The sequence below is a fragment of the Salmo trutta genome, chromosome 31 (assembly GCF_901001165.1).
Source record: "Salmo trutta chromosome 31, fSalTru1.1, whole genome shotgun sequence".
In the NCBI taxonomy this organism is placed as follows: domain Eukaryota; kingdom Metazoa; phylum Chordata; class Actinopteri; order Salmoniformes; family Salmonidae; genus Salmo; species Salmo trutta.
In genome coordinates, this window is record NC_042987.1 from 6,882,827 (window position 1) to 6,890,770 (window position 7,944).

Genomic DNA, 7,944 nt, shown 5'->3' on the forward strand with positions numbered 1-7,944 from the left:
ATTCCCTAGAGAGGTTAAAGTGCTTTTGCAAAAGTATCTCAATTATTAAATATGTAGTTTAACTCAGACTGGTGTGTTTGTAACTCTCCTCATTTGGTAGTGCAGAAATTAGCCACCACAATGGCTCCAGTGCGATCATGTCCAATTTGCAGTGATTGGCTTCAGTCAGCACCTTAGGTGTGTACACCATGTGAGGAACAGGGAAGAAAGGATACTCCTTTGTAATTGGCAGTCGGGCCGTGTCAATGTCAGGCAGGAGCTGTGTCCAGTGTCAGGATGCTCCACACATCTCAGCAGACTAGACTGGCATATGGACTCCCACACAGAGCTCAGAGGAGACAGGTTTTAGAGGACCTTAGGAGACGGCTAACGATGGAGGCTGGCGGCGTTGAGGGCATCAATCCCTGCAATCCCACTGGCGACAGATTTGGATATTGTGGAGACTGTAAGGAAAGAAGAGGAGGAGGAGGAGGAGGTGTTATGTTCACAAACAGAAGCAGAGGAGGAAGTGGACTGCAAAGAGGATTCCTGCCACTGCCATGCACCAATCCTGAGACTGAAGAAAGCTGTGCAACAGAGGGATGAGGCACTGACTATGAGACGTGAGACCAACCAATCCATTAAAGAGGACAACCTGAAGTTGATCTCTCAGCTGCATAGACTGAGGAAGAAGTACCAGCTGCTGAAAAGGCAGATGGGGATTGTAAGGGTGAGTCCGGCAAAGAAGGCCCTCAACTTTCAGGCAGAGGCAGACACAAAGCAAGAGGAGCTGCAGCAGGACCAAGCGACAGGTTCAGGGGACCAGAGAGAGGAGCCTACAGTGTTCGGATCTAGCTGCAAACTCATCTTCCGGGGCTCTGCTTTGATTAAGTACTGTTTCTTTAAATAGTGGCAAGAGTTTGTGTTTGAAAAGAATATGATAAACCGCCTGACTGATTCATGTAGCCTCATGAGATTGTAATTCTAGTCTGAAATGTTGTGTTTTTATCGAGGGATTCAGGAAGACCTGTGAGGGCGCCAATCCAAATTATAAGGCGAGGGAAAATTGTGCCTCAAAGGTCAAGAGGGTGACGCAATTATTTATCTACATGGCGAAGAATGAGACCTACCAGTCCTCTCTCATTTTCCTGACAGACCATGACAAAATAAGGACGTAAGCAGAGTTCTTTTTTTCTCTTTAGTCTCACAAGCATTAATTAACAATACAGTATTTGATTGTATGATTTTTTTTTGTGTTTGTGTGTGTTTATTTTAGATGGGTTCAATTCCTCCAGAGAAACAAGGCAATCACCACAGTCAACCACTACACCTTGACTATTGGTGCATTTATTAAATATACCGAGGAGACCCCTCCACCTGGCTGCCGGCTGACCGTAAACCAATGGAAGGGGATCAACCGGTTGATGAAGGGCATTAACAAGCCCATGAGACGACCAGTTTCCCTTCACCAAGGAAGGCAAGGTGGTGTCCAAAAAGACCCTGCTGGAGTGCCAGTCTCTTGCCAAGGCAAAAATCCCTCAAGTGCTGAGTAAGTTTTTCTCAATCTGTGATGTCATTGTTTTTATACACTTATAGACGTCAGAGATGTATAGATTGCATTATGGAGTGGGATTATGAAGCTGCCTTTCTAATTTTCATGTTCCCAAAGAAACATTGGAAGAAACAAGGACACAGAGGAATCAGTACCGGTTTTATGGGTACCTGTGTGCCTACTTTACCTCCATATACGGCCACAGACCAGGCCTGTGTGAAAGAGGTGGAGGAGGCAAAATGTGACCAGTCTGGGGTGTATCTGATCAATGTAAGTCTATAAAATACAGCTGGCTGTGTTTATTTGTTTGTTTGCTCGGCTGGTTATTTTTGGAAACAATTACAGTCGCGGGAGCGTAATGTGTTTTTTTTCTGTTCAATTTCTATTAGGTGGGGGAACACAAAACTAATCGAGAGTATGGCATGGTCCAGATGTCGCTGACGAAGGAGGAGTACAGTTGGTTTTCAGACTTCCTGAAATTCAAGCACTGTCTCTTAGGGGGAAAGAAGGCCCAGCACTTCTTTTTCAATTCCACAAATACTCAGCTGAAGAATCTGCCTGCCTACCTGAGGGAGGTGTGGAAGGAGATGGGTCTGCCCGAAAGTCCTTCCTTCACTGACCTGAGGACCTCCATTGTCACTCATGTAGGTCAGATTCGATAGGAATCTAATTAGTGTAAGATCCTATTCTACTGTTGTCTGAAGTAATATCAATAATATCATATCTTTGTGTGTGTGTCTTACAGGTAAAAAACATGCTCCCGAAGGTTGACAGGGAAAGGGTGGCCAACTTCATGTGCCACAACTTCCAGACGGCAGACAAATTTTATGCCATCAATTTAAATCCATCCCAAGCCAATGAAACCAGGGCACTCTGAGGCTGCACTGAAGGGGGAAGATACCATAGTCGCCGCAGAGAACCAGCCCTACACCTCAGGAAAAAGAAAGCGGAAGGTGAGAGAGGACGCCTCCCTCTCCGAGGGGAGCACCACCCCTGAAGAGACCAAGGTGATGTACCAGGAGTCTGGCACGTCCGCCGGGGACTCGGAAGAGGAGGATGAAGATGAGGAACAGACGGCCAGACAACCTCCAGTAAGATCAGCTATTCTGACAGGACACATTCGATTATCAAATGTACTTGTAACAGTCAAGTGTGAATTTTGAGATACATCTAATTTCTTGTGTTTGCTCTGTCAGAGGACACCCTCCAAGGTGACCAATCCTCAGGTGGAGATGGAACTTACTCCAAAGAGGAAGCAGACGATCTTCAGGCGCCGCATGGTGGTCGCCATCAGCCCCATGCTAGTCTCACCCCTCAAAGTGAAGATCAAGTCGCCCCACCAGTCTCCCATTGTCACATTGAAAGGTATGCACCAACTTAACTCAAATAAAGACAGACTAAAAAAAGCAATTGCCTCAAGGAGGATAAAGCTGCAGGAGAAGGTGCAAAAGGAAGGAGAGGAGCCCTGATGTAGCTCGAAGGGGAGCCAACCAACCACAGGACTTCCTCTTCCAAATACTCATATAGATTGTTATAGACCATCTCACATTTATACAGTTCGGAGTTTGTTTGGTGTGGTTTTCTATTTTGGTGTGCTTGTTTAGATTTTAGAAGTGTAACGTGTGTAATTTAGTCTGTCTGTTCAATTTTCTATTTTGGTGTGCTTCTTTATAATGTAAAGGTTTGTTCTGTTTTATTAAATAACTATTTGAATAATTCAGTTAGGCTTTATTGGCATGGGAAACATATGTTAACATTGCCAAAGCAAGTGAAGTAGATAAGACAAAAGTGAAATAAACAATAAAGACCTGCTGTAGTCTATATTCCTGCTGTTCTGGAAGCACAATTTGTACTAGAAACTTACACAGACAGGCTGAAATCATCACAGAAAGGGAAACAAATGTCATCAATCTAGTCTCTAGGCCGTGTCGAGTTCAACGAGATGCCCCGCTTGACCGTAGCTCGCTCGGTCTGAGCGTAGCGACCATGAAAAAAGTAGGCCCATAATGAAGCCTGGCCCTAAATTGCAGGTGCTTTTGGGTGACAGCGGCGGAACCGTTAGGGTTAGAAGCACAATTCGACCTCAGGAACGTTCCTGAGGTCCTCCCGATCTGTGCAAGCCTAACCTTGACCGTGTGGCATTAACCCTTAACAGTGAAAAGAAGGTGTTTACATCAAAAAGTTTGCAATGACTTCTCTCCCCATAGGAATACATTGCCTATTCCCCTTAATCCTGTCATTGTCCTACCCTTTCTAACTATTTTCTTAAAGTGCCTTGTACACTTCTCCCCTTCTAATTCCCTTTCCTTACTTCTTAAAATAATACCCTTACTTTTCTGTTTTGCTAAAAATGCCATTTCCTTCCTTAATTTCATGGTTAAAATCAAAGACATCAGATGATTAAAAGGTTTTATTAAACTCTCAGCAAAAAACGTAAGCATAATAAAACAAACCATCACCATAATTACAAATACTCAAAAAAAGGCATTTAAATCAAAAAATAAATGACACCGTCCCTCCCATGGGGCAGAACCTTCCTTAGCGTAAATGGGCCTGTAGTTCCCCAGGTTATCCCTTTCCCCTTTCTTGAAAAGCAGCGTCAACACCCCCTCCCTCATTAAAGACCCCAGAAGCCCTGAATCATACACTGCTTTAATTACCAAAAGGTAACATAAACTCCCGAGGATGCCCATCGTAACCTGGCACCTTGTTGGTTGGTAAAACCCACAAAGCAGCCTCAACCTCCACAAGCTCGAAAGGGCGGTCAAGATCAGAGGCTGCCTCCAGGGGAACCTTTTCCCTCAAAACCCCCAAGAAGACACGTTCTTTCGAACCAGCTATGTCCTTCTCCCTAAAAGATTATTGGTAGGAGGACGCTGCTTCCACCATCCCCTTTGGGTCAGAAACCATTCCCCCCCATCTGTTTGCAGCTGAGCAATAGTCAGCACAGTCAGCTTTAACCTGTTTTAAAAAATATGAGCTGCTAGCCTCCCCAAACTCGAACTTGTCTCTTTGACACCTAAAGAGAAAGTCCCTGGCCTTCCCCTGAAAATACAGCCCCAACTAACTTTTAAAACCTCCATCCTCTCCACATCCCTCCCCTCACCCATGTTCTCAGCTGACACCAAGGCAGTCAGCTCCCCCTGAAGCCGGTGAAAAACCTCCCTATCTGCACGGGCCTTAGCGACAGTGTGAAATGGCCAGGGTGCGCACATTGCGCTTTACGCACTCCCACCATTCGACTAGGGAACCAAAAAAGGGCTTGAGGTCACCCCACCACTCATAATGGGATTTAAAAGCCTCCCTAAAAGAAAGATCCGCCAAAATTTAATTTCCAAAAACCTCTGCCAAAAATTGGCACGTCTACCGAGAACACTACCTGGGCTGGAGAAACAGTGACTCGCGAGACTGACACAGATACAGGTAAAAAAAAAAAAATCTATACGACTATGGGAACCCCTTGAGTTTGCCCATGTCATACCCTCCCCATTGGGGTCGCTGACTCTGAAAGAGTCCCTAAAAAAAAAAATGTAACCACAGAAACCAAATAGGGTAGGCTAAAGTCCCCAGTGCCTTCTAAGGAGACATTGAAATCCCCTCCCAAAATCACAGTTAATTTAGTAACGCAAACATCTGGTAGGGACAAAAATATATATATATTTTCTACCTCGAGGTTCAGCAGGTGCATAAATGTTAAAACCAAACTTCACCCCCCCCCCCTCCAGTCTGCATCAACCACTAAAACCCTCCCCTGTATGACAGAAGAAAAAAACACCACACAAAAGTCCCTATCCCCAAACAAAATCCCCACACCAGAGGAGTGCACCCGCCTATCCCCCATCTGGACTCTCCCTTCGCCCACCCCCTTGAAAAAACAGGAACATTCCCCATGTCCCTTAAATGAACCTCTTGTAAAAAACAAACCTGGAAGGAGACACAGGAAAGGTGCCAGAAATAATCAGACACCCATTTTTCAAGCTAGCATATTATGTCACAAAAACCAAAACCACAGCTAAATGCAGCACTAACCTTTGATGATCTTCATCAGATGACACCCCTAGGACATTATGTTATACAATACATGCATGTTTTGTTCAATCAAGTTCATATTTATATCAAAAACCAGCTTTTTACATTAGCATGTGACGTTCAGAACTAGCATACCCCCCGCAAACTTCCGGTGAATTTACTAAATTACTCATGATAAACGTTCACAAAAAAACATTATTATTTTAAGAATTATAGATACAGAACTCCTCTATGCACTCGATATGTCCGATTTTAAAATAGCTTTTCGGTGAAAGCACATTTTGCAATATTCTAAGTAGATAGCTCGGCATTACAGGGCTAGCTATTTAGACACCAACCAAGTTTAGCCCTCACCAAAGTCAGATTTACTATAAGAAAAATGTTATTACCTTTGCTGTTCTTCGTCAGAATGCACTCCCAGGACTTCTACTTCAATAACAAATGTTGGTTTGGTCCCAAATAATCCATAGTTATATCCAAATAGCGGCGTTTTGTTCGTGCATTCAAGACACTATCCGAAGGGTAATTAAGGGTGACGCCCTTATAAGGGTGACGCACGACACGTTTCATGACAAAACATTTCTAAATATTCCATTACCGTACTTCGAAGCATGTCAACCGCTGTTTAAAATCAATTGTTATGCCATTTTTCTCGTAAAAAAGCGATAATATTCCGACAGGGAATCTGTGTTTTAGTACAAAGAGAGAGAAAATAAAAACATGGCATCCCCTCGTGCACGCGCCTCAGCTCATTGTCCTCTGATAGACCACTTACCAAAGGCGCTAATGTTTTTCAGCCAGGGGCTGGAATTACATCATTCAGCTTTTTCCCGGGTTCTGAGAGCCTATGGGAGCCGTAGGAAGTGTCACGTTACAGCAAAGATCCTAAGTTTTAAATAAACAGAGTCAAGAAGCTCAAGGAATGGTCAGAGAGGGCACTTCCTGTACAGAATCTTCTCAGGTTTTTGCCTGCCATATGAGTTCTGTTATACTCAAAGACACCATTCAAACAGTTTTAGAAACTTTAGGGTGTTTACTATCCAAAGCCAACAATTATATGCATATTCTAGTTACTGGGCAGGAGTAATAACCAGATTAAATCGGGTACGTTTTTTATCAGGCTGTGCAAATACTGCCCCCTATCCCCAACAGGTTAAAGAGAAGCCACTGTAGAAAAATAAACTGTAAACAGAACATTTTTCCCACCTAGAAAATTTTTCCCGCTCACCTACCTTCGACCTTTCGACTCAGCGAGCTCTGGGGCACCTCGGTACCAAGCTTGATCTAAGCCAAAAGACCGAGAAGCAATAACCCACAAATTGACCCCTGCACCCGCTGGGCACCTGGGGGTCTCAGCAGACCTCAGTGGTTTGGCAAAAGTTGTCTCCTCCCCACCCAATGTTTCCCTGGCGACAGGCAGGTGTTTCTTTTAATAAGTCGCAAATGCGTCTTTAAGTCACTAGCTCTTTATGCCTAGTGTGACTATTTGTTCAAAGCCTGGCAAATACGGCAGTCGTTGTCGTCGTCGGGCTTGAACTCAATTGCCCAAGCGACTACTTTGAGTGGAAAAATATGTAAGTGTTCCTCTCCACGGAAGTAAAAGGCGAAAAGCTTGTGCGTAATGAAGAGAAACCAGAGTCATATGGAAGTCAGAGGTCGGGGCCCGAGACACACTCTGTGCACTCTAGGCCGGGTTCCCGCGGGTAGTCCCTAAACCCACTCTTCCAAGTTTGAGGGCTGTGGGTAAAAAGTCACAGACAGACAGACACAATCCTGGTGAAGTGATTGTATTTTTTGGGGGGGTCAAAAACAGACGCACACACAGTCCTTGCCAATATTTTTTTTATTTAAAAAAATATATATTTTATGGAGGGAAACAGGGGACCCCATGAAGGGCGCTTTGCTCTTCTTTTTTCTCTTCTTCCGCTAGCTGTTTACATAGCTTTGTGTATTTTCTTTCAATGACAATGGGAGAAAAGTGTTGCACCGTTTCCGGAGGTACTGCTATACCGGGTCGATGCGTGGAACGGACGGAGCAAGCCCCATTTCCGTCTCCCTGTTCGAAAAATCCATTTAATATGTAGTCCCCCGATAGGGGACGTATCAGATATTAAACTGATAAGAACAGAATTTTTTTTGGTGCACTCTAGGCCGGGTTCCCGCGGGTGGTTAGGGTCCTCCTAAGCTGGCCTCTCTGCGGCCAGCTTACAGGGGCCACGCGAATGGACGAGGCACGTGGTGCTCGGCCCTGTCTGCTCGTTCGGCACTGTTTGGTAGTTGGACGCCATCCGGCACGCTTGGCTGCCCTCTTGCACATTGATGCACCGCTGTCCTCCCCGTGTAGCACGGAGGTCGTGGGAACAAGTGCTGCCCGGGGTCACTTT

At 44.9% G+C, this 7,944-nt stretch overlaps 1 pseudogene; it reads right to left on the reverse strand.

The window, feature by feature from the left end:
• Positions 1–7,536: 7,536 nt before the first annotated feature.
• On the reverse strand, positions 7,537–7,710 carry LOC115170281 (uncharacterized; annotated as a pseudogene).
• Positions 7,711–7,944: the final 234 nt, after the last annotated feature.